The sequence below is a fragment of the Dipodomys spectabilis genome, unplaced genomic scaffold (genome assembly GCF_019054845.1).
Source record: "Dipodomys spectabilis isolate Male_0828 unplaced genomic scaffold, ASM1905484v1 ptg000315l, whole genome shotgun sequence".
Classification (NCBI taxonomy): Eukaryota; Metazoa; Chordata; class Mammalia; order Rodentia; family Heteromyidae; genus Dipodomys; species Dipodomys spectabilis.
In genome coordinates this window covers 20,768-40,114 of record NW_024870992.1, presented here as the reverse complement: position 1 = coordinate 40,114, position 19,347 = coordinate 20,768, and the positions used below count along the sequence as shown (strand labels likewise).

The 19,347-nt window shown below is 38.2% G+C and overlaps 1 non-coding gene across 1 annotated transcript; it reads right to left on the bottom strand.

Annotated features, from left to right (window-relative positions):
- Positions 1-3,365: 3,365 nt before the first annotated feature.
- Positions 3,366-3,472, bottom strand: LOC122127870. The gene has a single exon (XR_006151313.1). It is a non-coding gene; the product is annotated as a U6 spliceosomal RNA (small nuclear RNA).
- Between the last annotated feature and the right edge of the window lie 15,875 nt (positions 3,473-19,347).

Here is a 19,347-nt window from a genome sequence, read left to right as displayed (position 1 = left end):
GTTTGGGAAGTTCTCTCCTAGGATCCTGTTAAACAAATTTCCTAGACCATTAACTTCTGTTTCTAGGTGCTCCTCTACACCCATTATCCTTAGATTAGGCCTTCTGATGGTGTCTTCCAGGTGTTGGATAGATCTATCATGTTTCTTGGACTTGTCTTGGATGGTTGTATGTTCTTTCTCTATAATATCTAGGCTGTCTTCAATCCCTGAGATTCGATCTTCTGCATGGTCTAACCTGCTGTCAAGACTCTCTACTTTGTTTTTTATCTCTTTTCCTTCTAGTAGGTCGGCTTTGATGGCTTCAAGTTCTTTGTTGAAGCTCTGTTTTAGGTCTTGTATGAATTTCTTTACTTCCTTAATTTGGTGTTCAGTGTTTGTCCTCAAATCACTTAGTTGATTGGTTATGGTTTCTTTGGGCTCCCATTCTTTCTGTTGGGTTCCATTCAGCATTCCCTTTGTGGTCTCCCTGACTTCCTTCAGCTCTTTGTTAATGGATTCCATGAATGCCTTTAGTGATCTTTGTGTGTTCTCTAAATGGTCTCTCAATTCCTGTATTACTCTTTGATTAGCTTCCACCCGTTCGTGGGATTCCTGCAGATCTCTTTGAGTGTTCTCAGCCTGCTCACGCCATTCCTCCCTTTCTCTTTGAGTATTCTCAAGTTGTTCACGCAAATCCTGTATCAGTTTTTGCGTAGCTTCCTCACGCTTATGATATTCTTGTATAAACTTCTGGGATGCCTCCTCTCTCTCCCTATCACCCTCATACAGAGTCCTTTGTACGTTGTCAAACTTTTCATTTATCATGTTTGCCAGCAGTGTTTGTAGAGCTGTTTGGGAACTCTCCTCTGGATTATTCATTATCTGTTCTAACCCCTGATTATCAAGATTGGGAATTGAGATACCTGAATTTTCCATTTTTCTTGTGTTTTTCCGGCTTACTCTGCCCATTTGAGATGAAGATAGCACCAGTTTTGTGCTAGAACACTATCTTAAGGCAACCATCAACCAAAGTTTGCATTTGTACAGTCAATAGTCTACAGATACAATCTAGTTCAACAGATATGTCTATTCGACATCAAACAACTATATGCTAAAGGACTTCAACATCAAACAACTATATGTTAAAGGACTTCGAACCGCAGAGAAGAATTTGGAAAACCAGAAATTATTAGAGTTAGGGAGAGATGTGGGTAAAAAATAGGAATAGATTGGTGTGGAGAGGCACAGTGAGAGTTAACTATGTCCTAATCACAATGCAGGAAATAGGTTGGGTAGGATGCAAGTAGAGAGAGAGAGAAAAAGAAGAAAGGGAAAGGGGAATGAAAAGAGACCAGAAAAAAATAGAAACATAAAAATTAATGTTATTTTAGAGATTAAAAGACCATCTATTTATAGAGGAATATGAATATGTTGAGAGAAAGGGAGGGACATAGAGGAGATGTGAAAAACTTTAAAAAAATGCTCAAAATATTATATAGGTATAAAGAGGTAGTACTGCTATTAATGAATTTAAGTCTCAGAGGTTTTGAATTGAGTAATAAGTTTGTGGATTAAGTGTGTACACAATGGGGGATAGGGTCTACTGGTTAACTACGGGTTTATCTGAGGATGTGCAGGACAAGAGTTATGTCACATAAAGAAGAACAAAGAGGAAAAGATGGAAAGGATAGGGAAGTGAGAAGAAAAGATCAGAAGTTCAGTAGAGCTAGACAAAAAACAAAAGGATAATTAAGAATGAAAGAAAAAGAGAAAGAAGACAAGAAAAGAAAGGAAAACACACGTTCACGTATTCCTAAAATAAAAATTATAAAAGGAGAAAAAAAAAAGTTAATGGAAAACAATTATTTTTTCAGAAGAGGCAAAAATTAAAGATTAATAAAAGTTTTAGAAAAGCAAAAAAAATTTTTTATATATATAAGGTAACAAAAAACGAAAAAAAAAAAACAAAACAAATAAAAGAAAAAAAGAAAAGAAGAAGAAGAAAAAAAAAAAGTTCTTTGATTTTTTTTTTTTTTTTTGGGAGGGGTGGGAAGAGTCCTGTATCTCCCTTTTGTCTGTAACCAGAGTCTGGTTGGAGTCTCTGGTCAGCTTGAGGTCCTGTGGCTTGATTGGTTTCTTAAGTCAGTTTGTTGTAACAGGCAGAAAAATGCTCTGCTTTACCCAAGATTTTGAGATCCCCCTCCCAGGTTAATTTACTGGGAGGGTGATCTGCTTTGAGAATCACAAAAGAGGGGGATGCAGTGATGAGGCTAGGTTCTGGGTAGAGTTGAGGCCTTTCAACAAACAGTAGCTTTTCCCTGGGGCTATTTTGTGAAAAAAATTCACAGCACCCAGCCTGGAGCCATTCTCAGGGTTTCTGTTTTTCAATTGATTGTGGTGGCTGCTAGAGGGAGGGGCAGCCTGTGGCTCTGGTTACCGGGTGAGGAGAGCCACTCCAATGGCTGGCGCCTGAGCTGGGTGACTTTTCCCTGGATGGAACTGAGTCTGAGGTCACTTCGCCGTTAAGTTTTTGTGACCTGCTAAATGACTAGTTTTATTCCAAGGCCTGAGCTGGAGCTAGCCACTCCTCCGAGCTTTGTCGGTATCCAAGATGGAGATCACCGGTGCTGCGGGGGGGGGGGGGGGGGGGGGGAAGGCGTGGCCTTCCCTCCACTGCTCCCTGAGAAGGAGTGAGGAAGTCGGGCTTCTACTCACACCGAGTCTTGGATCCCGGGTCGTCTATGGTCTGCAAAGTGCAGGATGAAGTTGTCCACTCCTTGTCGGTTCTTGCTGGTGTTGAGTAGAATCTGCTCGTCCGCTGCGTCTGGCTCCTTCGTCCCGGACTGTGTCTCAGGTGTGCCCCCTCGGCGGTGGTCACTGCCGCGACCCTGCCGCCGCCACAGCAGCTGCTGGCAGGCGCTCAGATGTGTCTGCTTGGCTTCCCCTCTCTTGACTAACTCTCTGTCCTGTGATGGCACACTTGGTGTGATTCTCTGGCTTGGGACTGTTCACTGGAACTCTGAAACTGTTTTCTATGCAAGAGCTTGTTCAGATTCCAGCTTCTCCTCCGCCATCTTCCCGGAACTCTCTACCATATTTTCTTGATCCATTCATCTAATGGGGGCATTTGGTTTGGATTCATATCTTAGCTATCATAAATAATGTTGCAATCAACATAGTTGTGCTGGTAGTTTTAGTATGGTCTTGTTTATGATCATTTGGGTAAATCCCCAAAAGTGGGATTACTGTGTCATACGGGAGTTTTATGTAGAGTCTTTTGAGGAACCTCCATACTGTTTTCCAAAGTATTTGAACAAGTTTACACTCCCACCAAGAATGCAGTACGATTCCCTTGTGACCACACAACTTTCAGCATCTGTTGTTGTAAAAATATGGAATGCTACACAAATTTTCATGACATACTTGTGAAGGGGGCATGCTAATCTTCTCTGTATTATTACAATGTTAGTGTATGTGATGCTAAATTGAGCACAGAACATTTTTTATATATAAAGTATAATTTTTATTGATTTTATTAAACTAGACAATTCAACAAAATTAAGTTCAAAAGAATTGTTATGAAATTTTAGAATCATATATTTCTTACATAAGCACACATTTAGGAATAAAATCAAGATAGACATGCCAAAAACAAAATAATTCCAGATATTTGTAGTTCAAGAGATGTGTAGGAGGAGGAATTCAATTATTCTATATAAGGCACCTGTCAAAATGAACATTGCAGCAAGTGTTTAGGTTTGTTAAAAGTTTTAAGGTTTTAAATATGCTTAATTTTGGGATTTTGCTTATATATGCCCAAAATAGGACCGTTTGGCAGGTATAAAACTTTTCTATAAAGTATTTAATATTTATGGTAACAGACATTAAGTACTAAGTATGTACATTTCAGAGTTTATGGAAACTTTATTAATGAGAAGTTGCAAAGTCTTTGTGTAAAGAAGCAGAGTGAAGAGTTAAGACTTTAACTATACAGTTTCTGTTAAAACTTTAGGGATTCCTTACTTTATTTGATAGCAAGGAATAAATGATGATATAAGCCATAATGTACGCATGTATGTTACTATTCACACACATACATATACACACGTATACATGCACACATGGAGAAAGACACATAATTACAGCCAACACAAGTTTCACCAGTTGTTGAATATGCCTTAAACTGAATACTAGAAACAATATATGTTGAAGATGTATTTGACTCTAAGAGTTCATTTACCACTCCTCTTATCTCTTAGAACTGGTAGTTTTAGAGAGATTTGACTTACAAAATGCAGTACAAGTGATAGCAAGTCACTTGGAAACCTCAGTAAGTATGTCATATGGTGTCTCCCTGCTCCTCAAGGATTGCTTACTCTTGTAGACACTTTCAACCACCAATTTAGCAGGAGAATACCCTGGTAAAGAGTAAAGTTATAAGGCTTTAAATGGCATCCTTACTTGAGCTCTTTTTCCAACAACCAGCATGAATTTGTAGGCAGATGAGTGAGTCCTCAAAAAATTGGACTCTACATATATATTTAACTGACCCATGTGAAAATTCCTATGTGAGAAATGCTGACTGAGGTCTTGCTGATTTCCTGGCCAAGAAAATAAGAAAAAAAGAAAGTATTTTTAATGTTTTAAAGTTTGAGAATAATTTGTAACCTGTCAATAAATGTGTAGAACACAATTATACCAACTGACAAAAAAAAATGATGGCATTTCATTTATGTGCTCTTGGATTTGGCCAGTAATTTTAGAGGTGTCTACACAAGTAGAATCAGCATAAATCAAGCCAGCATTTCTTCATTTATGATATAAGGAAAGGTTACTGGTTGACCCATTGTAACAATGAAATATACAAGACACATTACCAGAGGATGGGTGAATGGGGGAGGTGGGGAGGTGTGAAGGGAAGGGATGGTAGGGGAAAAAAAAGGGGAGGGTAACAATGCTCAATAAGAAATGTACTCATTACCTTACTTATGTAACTGTAACCCCTCGGTACAGTATTTATAATAAAAATATATATTAAAACATACAAGGAAAACTTCTGTACTTATATGAAGTTTATTTGTCACTCAATATAAGTAAGGTATTGGTTTTAGGACCACAGGCTTATTACTTTGGATACTCTAAATCTCTACATGAACACAGTATATTATTTACATTAGAATCTGACCACCAGCTAGTGCAGTATAATTGCTGTGAGAATTTTTATTACATTCTATATTTTTAATGAAAACGAAAAGTATATGTATGCACTATCAACAGATACACATTTTTTCAGATAAATTTTGTATGCAGTTTGAGGATGGAATTGGAGAGCAATTTCGAAAAGTACAAATTTCATCAAAAAGACCAGTTTGCAAATTGTAACAAGGAGCTAATCCAGCATCATTGAATAGTATGGAACTCCAAGGAGAAGTACTTGAATTGAGACAATATCAGAAAGTGTAACAACCCAAGGACTTTTTAAAATGCAGCTGCTAGAATTCTCATGTAGAGCATTCATAACAGTTTGTGAAGCACAAATCAGAACCTCACTGAAGTGTAGATGGTTTTCTCTCAACTTTCTGTCATGATCAGTCATTATCAATCAACATAAAGCTAATCTTGAATAATCCTCCAATAAAATGTTGATGGAGTGTTTATATGCAGAAAACCTCGGAAGGCTAACTTTTTCCAATTAGGACAGTCTGTATTTTATGATCCAGCCGAGAGAAAACTAGGTAAGCATCCATTTACAAACTTCTGAATAATTCTGATTCTGCCCACATCACTTATCTATCCATACCTGTGCCCGAGTGAAACGATTTTAAAATAATTTATCATTTAAAATTTAAATTTATGCTTCAGGGAAGATATCGAAGGAGAAGCTGGAAGCTAAACAAGCTCTCACATAGAAAACAGCTTTAGTGCTCCAGTGAAAAGTCCTAAGCTGGAGAATCACACCAAGTGTGCCAGCACAGTACAGAGAGTTAGGCCAGAGAGGGAAAAACCGGGCAAGGAGACAAATCTGAGCACTTGCCAGCAGCTGTGGTTGCAGCTGTGACGGGGGGGGGGGGGGTGGCGGCTGTAGGCGCCATACCTGCAACACAGAGAGTCTACGACAAAGGCGCCAGATGCAGCAGGTGAGAGGATTCTACTCAACACCAGCAAGAACTGACAAGGAGCAGACATCTTCATCCTTCAGATCGCAGACCAGAGATCACCCAGGAACCAGACTCCTGTGTGAGTAGAAGCATGATTTCCTCACTCCTTCTCAGGGAGCAGAGAAGGGAAGGCCACCCCTCCCTGCCCACTACCGGAGATCTCCATCTCTGATACTGGCAAAGGCCTCGCTGAGCAGCTAGCTCCAACTCAGTCTTTGGATGAAAACAAAAAGTAATTTAGCAGGTCACAGGAACCTAACCTGACCTGCCAGGCTCAGCTCTATGCAGGGAAAATTCACCCAGCCCTTGCCTGCGCCAGCCCCAGGAGTGGCTTTCTTTACTGGGTAAACAGAGCAAGGGGCTGCCCCTCCCTACAGCAGCCTAGACAATCAATTGAAATTCAGTAACAATAAACCCTGAGAATGGCTCCTGGCTGGGCTCTTTGACTGCTTCAGAAGCTAGCCCCTCAGGGAAAAGCTACTGTTTGCTGAAAGGCCTCAACTCTACCAAGAACCTAGCCCCATTACAACATCTCTAAACTAGAAGAAACAGCCATCACCCTGTTTTGTGATACTCAAAGCAGATCTCCCCCCCATTGAACTAACCTGGGAAGAGGATGACAAAATCCTGGGTAAATCAAAGCATTTTTCTGCCTCCTCAAACAAACTGACTTAAGAAAACAACCAAGCTACAGGAAAATCAAACACCACAAGCAGACCAGAGACTCCAACAAGAGACTGGTTATGGACACAAGGGAGATGCAGGACCTTCCCATCTCACCCCCAAAATGCAAATAACTCTTTTTTGTTACCTTTTATTAAAATTTTTTTAACATTTTTAATTTTTAACTTAAAAAAATTGTTTTCTATTAACTTTTTTTTCTTCCTCTTATAATTTTTATTTTAGGGGTATATGTTTGTGTGTGTGCTTTTTTTCCATTTTTGTTTAGCTCTACTGATCTTTTGATCCTTTTTTCTTTTCTGTCTCATTCTTTTCACTTTTTCTTCTCTTTCCTTCTTCTTTGCATGATTTAATCGCTTTTCTGCTCATTATCAGATATACCTGTAGTCGATTATTAGACCTTATCCCCCATTGTATACACACTTAATCCAGAAATTTATTACTGAATTCAAAACCTCTTAGACTTAAATTCCTTAATAGCCGTACTACCTCTATATACCTATATAAAATTTTAAGCATTTTAATTTTTTTAATTTTTCACGTCTCCTTTCTATCCCTTCCGTTCTCTTATCCTATTCCAGTCCTTCTCTGAATATTACATTTTTAATTTGCATAATTTAAGTGTTTCATTTTTTAATTTTTAATTTTTGTTTTACAATTTTTTCTTGTCTTTTTTTTCTCTTTCTTTTTTCCCCAGTCTCTACTATCATTCTATCCAACCTATTTCCTGCTTTGACATTAGGACTAAGTTAGCTCTCCCTCTACCTTTCCACATCCTTCTATTCTTATTTATATGCACATTTCTCGCTAAAACTAATAACTTCTGGTTTGCCAAATTCTTCTTTGTGGTTCATAGACTATTAATACATAGTTGTTTGATGTTGAAAAATATATCTGTTGAACTAGATTTTATTTCAGGCTTTTGACTATGCAAATATAGACTGTGTTGATGCTTGCCTTAAGATAGTTTTCTAGCACAAACTGGTGTTACTTTCATCCCAAATGGGCAGAATAAGCTGGAAAAAACACAAGAAAAATGGCACGCCCAGGTATCTCAACTCCAACTCATGATAATCAGTGGAGAGAACAGATAATGAATAATCCAGAGGAGAGCTCCCCCAAAGCTCTATAAACACTAATGGTAAACATGGTAAAAAGATTGAAAACCTGCAAAGAACTCTGTGTGAGCATGAGAGGGAGAGAGATGAGGCAAACGAAAGATCAAAACAGGAAGCTCAAGGCTTGAGGAAGCTACTCAAAGATAGATAAAGGAATTGCATGTGCAACTTGAGAACACTCAAAGAGAAATAAAGGAATTGTGTGAGCAAGCTGTGATCAGTCAAAGAGAACTACAGGAATTGCATGAACGTGAGGAAGCTAATCAAAAAGTAATACAAGAATTGAGAGAGCGGGATGAAAATACACAAAGATCACTAGAGGCATTCATGGAATCCGTAAAGAGAGAGCTGAAAGAAGTCAGGGAGTCCACAAAGGGAATGCTGAATGGATCCCAACAGAAGGAATGGAAGTCCAAGGAAACCATAACCAATCAACTAAGTGATTTGAGAATAAACAATGAACATCAAATTAAGGAAGTAAAGAATTTCATACAAGATCTAAAACAAAGATCCAACAAAGAATTTGAAGCCATAAAAGCCGACCAACTACAAGTAAAAGAAAAAAAAAGTAGAAAATCTGGATAGTAGAATAGACCACGCAGAATATTGAATCCTGAGGATAGAAGACAGCGTAGATTTTATAGAAAAAGAACATACAACCATCCAAGACAAATCTAAGAAATATGATAGATCTATTCAGCATTCAACCTTTGAGCCACCAATGCCTACCCATGTTGCATATTTTGTGTAATTCAAATTTTCAGCATTGTATAGATGCTCCTACTACAATATAAAAACAAAAAAACTTAACCTACTTTTCACTGTACTTGATGTTGTTATAATTTGTGGAGGGGAAGGAAAAAACGAAGTTGTTTAAATAGGGATACAGGTGGACCCAGTACAACGATGAGATGTACAAAATGTTATGTAGAAAAATGAAATTTACAACTTTGGCTCAAGATGGGAGAGAGGGTCGGGAAGGGGAGATGGAAAGGGATGATAAAGGCATAGAAAGGAGGAGGTAACAATGCTTTATAAGAAATGTACTCAGAGTTCCGGGAAGATGGCGGAGGAGAAGCTGGAATCTGAACAAGCTCTTGCATAGAAAACAGTTTCAGAGTTCCAGTGAACAGTCCCAAGCCAGAGAATCACACCAAGTGTGCCATCACAGGACAGAGAGTTAGTCAAGAGAGGGGAAGCCAAGCAGACACATCTGAGCAGCTGCCGCTGCGGCGGCAGGGTCGCAGCGGCGACCACCGCCGCGGAGGCATACCTGAGACGCAGTCCGGGACAAAGGAGCCAGACGCAGCAGACGAGCGGATTCTCCTCAACACCAGCAAGAACCGACAAGGAGCGGACAACTTCATCCTGCACTTTGCAGACCAGAGACGACCCGGGATCCAAGACTCCGCGTGAGTAGAAGCCCCGCTTCCTCACTCCTCCTCTGGGAGCAGAGGAGGGAAGGCCACCCCTCCCCCCCCCAGCACCGGTGATCTCCATCTTGGATACCGACAAAGCTCGGAGGAGCGGCTAGCTCCAGCTCAGGCCTTGGAATAGAGCTAGTCATTTGGCAGTTCACGGGAACTTGGCGGCGAGGTGACCTCACAGACTCAGTTCCATCCAGGGAGGAGTCGCCCAGCTCAGGCACCAGCCATTGGAGTGGCTCTCCTCGCTGGGTGGCCAGAGCCAGAGGCTGCCCCTCCCTCTAGCAGCCACCACAATCAATTGAAAAACAGAAACCCTGAGAATGGCTCCAGGCTGGGTGCTGTGAGTTTTTTTTTCACAAAATAGCCCCAGGGAAAAGCTACTGTTCCTTGAAAGACCTCAACTCTACCCAGAACCTAGCCTCATCACTGCATCCCCCTCTTTTGTGATTCTCAAAGCAGATCACCCTCCCAGTAAACTAACCTGGGAGGGGGATCTCAAAATCTTGGGTAAAGCAGAGCATTTTTCTGCCTGTTCCAACAAACTGACTTAAGAAACCAATCAAGCCACAGGACCTCAAGCTGACCAGAGACTCCAACCAGACTCTGGTTACAGACAAAAGGGAGATACAGGACTCTTCCCACCCCTCCCAAAAAAAAAAAAAAAAAAAAATCAAAGAACTTTTTTTTTTTTTCTTCTTCTTCTTTTCTTTTTTTCTTTTTCTTGTTTTGTTTTTTTTTCGTTTTTTGTTACCTTATATATATATAAAAAAAATTTTTTTTTTTTGCTTTTCTAAAACTTTTATTAATCTTTAATTTTTGCCTCTTCTGAAAAAATAATTGTTTTCCATTAATTTTTTTTCTCCTCTTATAATTTTTATTTTAGGAATACGTGAATGTGTGTTTTCTTTTCTTTTCTTGTCTTCTTTCTCTTTTTCATTCATTCTTAATTATCTTTTTGTTTTTGTTTTTTTTTCTAGCTCTACTGAACTTCTGATCTTTTCTTCTCACTTTCCTATCCTTTCCAACTTTTCCTCTTTGTTCACCTTTATGTGACTTAACTCTTGTCCTGCACATCCTCAGATAAACCCGTAGTTAACCAGTAGACCCTATCCCCCATTGTGTACACACTTAATCCACAAACTTATTACTCAATTCAAAACCTCTGAGACTTAAATTCATTAATAACAGTACTACCTCTTTATACCTATATAATATTTTAAGCATTTTTTAAAAGTTTTTCTCATCTCCTCTATGTCCCCCCCTTTCTCTCAACATATTCATATCCCTCTATAAATAGATGGTCTTTTAATCTCTAAAATAACATTAATTTTTACGTCTCTATTTTTTTTCTGCTCTCTGTTCATTCCCCTTTCCCTTTCTTCCCTTTTCTCTCTCTCTCTACTTACATCCTACCCAACCTATTTCCTGCATTGTGATTAGGACATAGTTAACTCTCCCTGTGCCTTCCCACACCAATCTATTCCTATTTTTTACCCACATCTCTCCCTAACCCTAATAATTTCTGGTTTTCCAAATTCTTATCTGCGGTTCAAAGTCCTTTAACATATAGTTGTTTGATGTCGAATAGATGTATCTGTTGAACTAGATTGTATCTGTAGACTATTGACTGTACAAATGCAAACTTTGGTTGATGGTTGCCTTAAGATAGTGTTCTAGCACAAAACTGGTGCTATCTTCATCTCAAATGGGCAGAGTAAGCCGGAAAAACACAAGAAAAATGGAAAATTCGGGTATCTCAATTCCCAATCCTGATAATCAGGGGTTAGAACAGATAATGAATAATCCAGAGGAGAGTTCCCAAACAGCTCTACAAACACTGCTGGCAAACATGATAAATGAAAAGTTTGACAACGTACAAAGGACTCTGTATGAGCGTGATAGGGAGAGAGAGGAGGCATCCCAGAAGTTTATACAGGAATATCATAAGCGTGAGGAAGCTACTCAAAAACTGATACAGGATTTGCGTGAACAACTTGAGAATACTCAAAGAGAAAGGGAGGAATGGCGTGAGCAGGCTGAGAACACTCAAAGAGATCTGCAGGAATCCCGCGAACGGGAGGAAGCTAATCAAAGAGTAATACAGGAATTGAGAGACCAGGTAGAGAACACACAAAGATCACTAAAGGCATTCATGGAATCCATTAACAAAGAGCTGAAGGAAGTCAGGGAGACCACAAAGGGAATGCTGAATGGAACCCAACAGAAGGAATGGGAGCCCAAAGAAACCATAACCAATCAACTAAGTGATTTGAGGACAAACACTGAACACCAAATTAAGGAAGTAAAGAAATTCATACAAGACCTAAAACAGAGCTTCAACAAAGAACTTGAAGCCATCAAAGCTGACCAACTAGAAGGAAAAGAGATAAAAAACAAAGTAGAGAGACTTGACAGCAGGTTAGAACATGCAGAAGATCGAATCTCAGGGATTGAAGACAGCCTAGATATTATAGAGAAAGAACATACAACCATCCAAGACAAGTCCAAGAAATATGATAGATCTATCCAACACCTGGAAGACACCATCAGAAGGCCTAATCTAAGGATAATGGGTGTAGAGGAGCACCTAGAAACAGAAGTTAATGGTCTAGGAAATCTGTTTAACAGGATCCTAGCAGAGAACTTCCCAAACATGCAAAAAGATAGGCCTGTCCAGATACAAGAAGCCTTTAGAACCCCAAATAGACCAGACCAGAATAGGACATCCCACCGTCACATAATAATCCACACAGGATCAACTCAGAACAAGGAAAAGATCCTTAAAGCTGTCAGAGAGAAAAGGGTAATCACTTATAAAGGGAAACCAATTAGAATCACCTCAGATTTCTCAGCAGAGACAATCAAAGCAAGAAGAGCCTGGAATGATGTATGCCATGCCCTAAAAACAAACAACTATCAACCAAGAATACTGTACCCAGCTAAACTCTCCTTCATAACTGAAGGCCAAATAAAAACCTTCCATAGCAAAGAAAAATTGAAACAATACATCTCCACCAAACCAGCCCTACAAAAGATTCTTAAAGATGTCCTACACATAGAAAACCAACAAGACCGCAATAAAGGCCAAGAAACTGCACCCAAACTGAGAATCCAAGAACCATAGGAAGAACCCAGTTTTCGGAGCCCCCAAGAAGGTAGATAACATGGCAGGAACTCCCAAATACCTCTCAGTCCTATCTCTTAATGTTAACGGACTGAACTCTCCAATTAAGCGACATAGACTGTCTAGCTGGATTAGAAAACAAGACCCTTCTATCTGCTGCCTGCAGGAGTCACATCTTGCCCGTAAAAACAAACACATTTTCAATGTTAAAGGCTGGAACAAATTCTACCAAGCAAACGGACCGCATAAACAGGCGGGAGTTGCAATCCTAATATCAGATAAAATAGACTTCAAATTAAAATTCGTGAAAAGAGATAAAGAAGGTTGCTACATACTAATTAAAGGATCTCTCCTTCAGGAGGATATTACAATTCTAAATATCTATTCGCCAAACAATGGAGCACCCAAATTTATCAAAGAAACACTACTTTCCCTCAAATCCCATATAGATCCAAAGACATTAATCGTTGGGGATTTTAACACACCACTCTCCCCACTAGATAGATCAACTCGGCAAAAACTCAACAGAGAAACCGCAGATCTAAACAGCTGCATAGATCAACTAGACTTAACAGACATTTACCGAACATTTCACCCAGCAGCATCAGAATACACGTTTTTCTCAGCAGCACATGGAACGTTTTCTAAAATAGACCACATTTTAGGCCACAAAGCAAACTTGTCTAAATTCAGAAACATTGAAGTTATACCTTGCATTCTCTCTGACCACAAGGGAATAAAGTTAGAACTCAACACCAAAAGCCACCAAAGAAAGTCCGGTATCACATGGAGGCTGAACAACACACTGCTGAATCATGAGTGGGTCATGGAAGAGATTAGAAAGGAAATTCAAATGTTCATGCTATTCAACAAAAATGAACACACAAAATACCAGCTCCTCTGGGACACAGCAAAGGCAGTACTCAGAGGCAAGTTTATAGCTCTGAGCTCCTACATCAACAAATTGGAAAGATCTGAAACTAACAATTTAATGACACATCTAAACCTCCTTGAAAAAGAGCAGCAAGATAAACCCCAATCCAGTAGACGGAAAGAAATAATCAAAATTAAATCAGAATTAAATGAATTAGAATCCAAAAAAACTATAGAAAGAATCAACAAAACAAAGAGTTGGTTCTTCGAAAAACTCAACAAAATTGACAGACCCTTAGCAAATCTTATCAGAAAAAGAAGAGAACACACCCAAATTAATAAACTCAGAGATGAGAAAGGAAACATCACCACGGAAACAAGCAAGATTCAGAACATTATAAGGGAATACTTCTCAAAACTTTATGCTAATAAGTTTGAGAACTTGACAGAAATGGACCTCTTCCTAGCAAATATTGACATGCCAAAACTAAACCAAGATGAGGTAAACTATCTTAACAGGCCCATATCAAGCATTGAAATAGAAACAGCAATAAGAGACCTCCCAGCTAAGAAAAGTCCAGGACCAGATGGTTTTACAGCGGAATTTTACAAGGCCTTCAAAGCAGAGCTCACACCAATTCTCCTCCAACTCTTCAATGAAATTGAAAGAGAAAGCTCACTACCGAACACATTCTATGAAGCCATCATAACCCTCATCCCAAAACCAGGCAGGGACTCATCAAAGAAAGAGAACTATAGACCCATTTCTTTGATGAACATTGATGCAAAACTTCTCAACAAAATTTTGGCCAACCGACTTCAACAATTCATCCAAAAAATCATACACCACGATCAAACAGGATTCATTTCAGGGATGCAAAGCTGGTTCAATATACGCAAATCAATTAATATTATTCATCACATCAACAGGAGCAAGAATAAGAACCACATGGTTATCTCAATAGACGCAGAAAAAGCATTCGACAAGATCCAACACCCCTTTATGATGAAGGTTTTGGAAAAATTAGGAATCCATGGAACATTCCTCAATACAATAAAGGCTGTATATGACAAACCTACAGCCAGCATTATACTCAATGGTGAAAAACTAAAGCCATTTCCTCTTAACTCAGGAACAAGACAAGGATGCCCACTCTCTCCACTTCTCTTCAATCTAGTATTAGAATGCCTAGCTACAGCAATAAGACAAGATGCAGACATAAAGGGGATCCAAATAGGGAAAGAAGAAATAAAACTCTCCCTCTTTGCAGATGACATGATCTTGTATTTAAAGAATCCCATCCACTCCCAAATTACTCAAGCTGATTCAAAACTTTGGCAAAGTAGCAGGTTATAAAATTAACCCCCAAAAATCAATGGCTTTTCTGTATGCCAACAATGAGAAAAGTGTGGCTGAAATTAGGAAAGCAACTCCATTTGTAATAGCCCCACAAAAAATAAAATACCTAGGAATTAACTTAACTAAAGAAGTGAAGGACCTCTATGATGAAAACTTTAAAATCTTGAAAAAGGAAATCAACACAGAACTTAAAAAATGGCAAAACCTCCCATGCTCCTGGATTGGAAAGATTAACATCGTGAAAATGGCAATACTCCCCAAGGCTATCTACAAATTCAACGCAATACCTATCAAAATTCCACCCTCATTCTTCAAGGAAATAGAAGAGGCAATCCAAAAATTCATATGGAACAATAAAAGACCCCGAATAGCAAAAACGCTCCTCAACGGAAAGAACACTGCTGGAGGAATATCAGTACCAAATTTCAAACTCTACTATAAAGCCATAGTAATCAAAACAGCTTGGTATTGGCATAAGAACAGACCTCAGGACCAATGGAATAGAATTGAAAACCCAGAAATGAACCTACAGACCTATAGCCATCTAATCTTCGATAAGGGAGCTAAAACAATAGAATGGAAGACAGACAGCCTCTTCAGTAAATGGTGCTGGCAAAACTGGTTAACTACATGTAGAAAACTAAAGCTAGATCCTTATATATCACCCTGCACCAGAATCAACTCCAAATGGATCAAAGACCTTGAACTCAAAGCAGACACTCTGAAAACATTACAGGATGGAATAGGAGAAACCCTGGGTCTCCTTGGCACAGGCCGAAATTTTCTGAATAAAGACCCGGAAACACAACAAATCAAAGAAAGGCTGGACAAATGGGATTGTATAAGGTTGCAGAGCTTCTGCAGGGCAAATGACATAGCTAGCAAGATCAATAGAAAGCCCACGGACTGGGAGAAGATCTTTACTAGCCATACAACGGACAAGGGTCTCATATCTAAAATATACTTGGAACTCAAAAAATTAAACCACCCAACAACAAATCCTCAAAGAAACAACTGCCCAATAAGTAAGTGGGCGAAAGACTTAAAGAGAAGCTTCTCTGAAGAAGAAAGAAGGATGGCCAATAGACACATGAAGAAATGTTCAACATCCCTAGCCATAAAAGAAATGCAAATCAAAACAACATTGAGATATCACCTCACTCCAGTTAGAACAGCAAAAATCAAGAACTCTAACAACAACAGATGCTGGAGGGGATGTGGACAGAAAGGAACCTTACTTCATTGTTGGTGGGAATGTAAACTTGTTCAACCACTTTGGAAAGCAGTATGGAGGTTCCTCAACAGACTCCACATAGAGCTCCCCAATGACCCAGCAATCCCACTTTTGGGCATTTACCCAAATGATCACAAACAAGGCCACACTAAAGCTACCAGCACAACTATGTTTATTGCAGCATTATTTACCATAGCTAAGACATGGAACCAACCCAGATGCCCCTCAGTAGATGAATGGATCAAGAAGATGTGGTATATATACACAATGGAATTCTATGCCTCCATCAGAAAGAATGACATTTCCCCATTTGTTAGGAAATGGAAAGGCTTGGAAAAAATTATATTAAGTGAAGTAAGCCAGGCCCAAAGAAACATAGGTCCCATGGTTTCCCTTATTTGCAATATATAGTATAGGTATGAGTCAAGCGGAAAAAGTCAAATAATGTGATGTTAGGAAAACGAAACCTCAAATATGTATTTTAATGTTTTTGTTTCTTTCATGCATGTGTTTCTAACGCATTTATAATATTATCTCTTCGTTGCTTTGTATGTCCCTCCCCCACAGTGTAACCCCCGCTTTCACTATATTTGATGTCAGTATAACATGTGGAGGAGATGGGGACAAACAAGTCGTTTAAGGATTCAGGTGGACCTGTTGCAACAATGAGAAGTACAAAATGTCATGTCAAAACCAGCTTTACAATGTCGGGGGGGGGGAGGGGGGGTATGATTGGGTGGGAGGAGGGGGGAGGCTGGGAAGGGAGGTGAAGGGTAAACAAAGGAGGAGGCTGCAATGCTTGGTAAGAAATGTATGCATTATCCTGCCCATGTAATTGTAACCCCTCTGTACAGTATGTTCTCAAATAAAATAAAATTAAATTAAAAAAAAAAAAAAAAAAAAAGAAATGTACTCATTACATTGTCCCTGTAATTGTAACGCCTCTGTATGGTATTTTCACAAAAAAAACTTAAAACATAATAAGGATATTTGTAAAGTATATAATGAAGGAAGAATTTTCATCCTTTACAAAATATATGCAAAATCTATGCTAAACTATCTATATTTTACTCTACCTTTCCTGCAACCAGTTTGATATAGTTTAATACCTGTCATGCCAAGTTTCTTTATATTCTACTGGAGATTTAATTTTTCATGTATGTATGTTTATGTATATTTATATGTATCTATCTATCTATCTATCTATCTATCTATCTATCTATCTATCTATCTGTATATGTTCCAATGTGGATCCTCAAACTTGAAACTTTGCTTTTTTTTTTTGCTGTTCAGCAGTTAATCTGGTCCGCTCAATCTGTGACAATATCTGTGCTCATTCTGATCATTCCTTTATTTACCACACCATTAGCACCATCAGCCTTTTAAAATCAGCTTAATTTCCAGAGATGATTGCCAATCAATCCAACCAATATACACCTAGAGGGTTTTAATAAAACAAGCTTTAAGGTAGGAAGATATCATGGTGACAACTACAAAATTTCTACAGAGACCTGACATCTTTCACATTTCTGCCTTCCTCATGATACTTAAGCAATCATTGACTAACACTATTAATAATATTGCAATTATAACTTAAAGATCAGTGTTTTTGCAACCTGAAGCTTTCTTTTTGTATGATTCTTGACATAAACTTTTGTGAGACTTTTTTGATTGTGGTGGGATACCATCCAAAACAAAGCCATGTATATCAAGAAAGCCAATGTTTTCAACTCAGAGTACTAAACAAAAGAGGGAAAAAAATTAAGGTTAGCTATATATGTTAAGCACAAATATAGGCAATATCAAGATATTTTGAAATTGTATAATTTTATTGGATAAAGTGGCTCAAATCTATAATATTATCTACTTGGAAAAAAGAGCTCAGAGGATTCCAGTACAAGGCAAAATGTTTTATGCTTGTGTTAGGAGGACCTCAGTCCAAGCAGGCCCAGGCATAGTGGTACTACCTCAAAATAAGCAATAAAATTATAATTTGTAGGTATGGTAGTAGTAGAGATGCCATTTCACAAGTATAGGCTTTGAGTTCAATCTTCCAGTAGTACTGGGAATTTAAATGTGGCATGTCTAAGGTCAAGACTTCATACTTGTCTTACAAGCTCTAATAAAACCTTTACCTCTCTTGCTATTTTTTAAAAGTATAACCATAACTTCCATGCCCCAAACAAATAATTTCATATTAGAGATTTTCTTCTATGTATTAAGTAATATGTTATGTCCCACTGAAATCAGAGTAAAGATAAAGAACCCATTGTCTTACAAAGTGACTGCATATGGAAACAGAATTTCAAAGGTAGCATTTAAGTTGAAGTGTACTCCAAGAGAAGCAGAATGCCTTGAATATGCCAAGGAAAGAGGAATCAGAAGCTAACTCTAATCTTGGTGTTCTAATTCCACCAACTCTGAGACAATGTATTTACAATGTTCATGCTACCCAATCTGTGGTAGTTTATTATTGCAATTACTAGCAAACATGTGGAAGCTATAAGACACGAAAAGTCTTTGACTCTTCAGATCCAAGACTCATCTCTATAATCCTAGTGATTAAGAAGTACAAGACTTGGGGAATAATGGCTTTCAGGCTGGTAGAAAAGTTCATGAGGTTCTATCTCCAATTAACTACAAAAATTTCTGGGCTGGGCCATGGTTCAAATAGTAGACTGACTACTGTTAGCAAAACAAAAAACAAAAAACTGAGAGCCTGATGTATGTTCAAACCCCAAACTGGCAGAAAGAAAAAGTCCTTCGAATAATACTATGAGAAGCAGAATTATGAATAGGAAAGCAGAAACAAAAGAAATAAACTTATTGATATAGACAAAGCTCCTCAATGTGAAATATGGCACAAACTGTAATATTTAGTGTTTTCCTTCCTATACAGTAGAAATAAATGGCATTTTTACTTGACGAAACTAAAATATAAAACTGTATGCAATAAATAATCACATTACTTTTATGTTTCCATAATTTAACTTGTTTTCCTAAATATTTCTCAAATAGTGTAGCTTTTGAAAATCAATAAATGTTGCATTTTCATGTATGATTACCTATCCTTCCAAGTGTGGTCTAAAATTGATCTACACTGAAATGATTGCCATTGACATTTTTCTCAAAATATTTATACTTTCAGATGACCTTCCACAAAACTCATACCCAGAATATAACTTTTTAGTTTGTTCATGCAAACATAGGAACATAAACATATGTCTCAAAATGTTAATTACGTTTATCTGCTGTCATTAATGAAGTATAACTAATAGAATTATGTATATACCCTGAGGGAAATAAGATACTGCCTTCTAAATACAGACTTGCAGGCACACACACAATCACACATGCACATATATATATTTACCACTGTGACTCCGGTTAGAT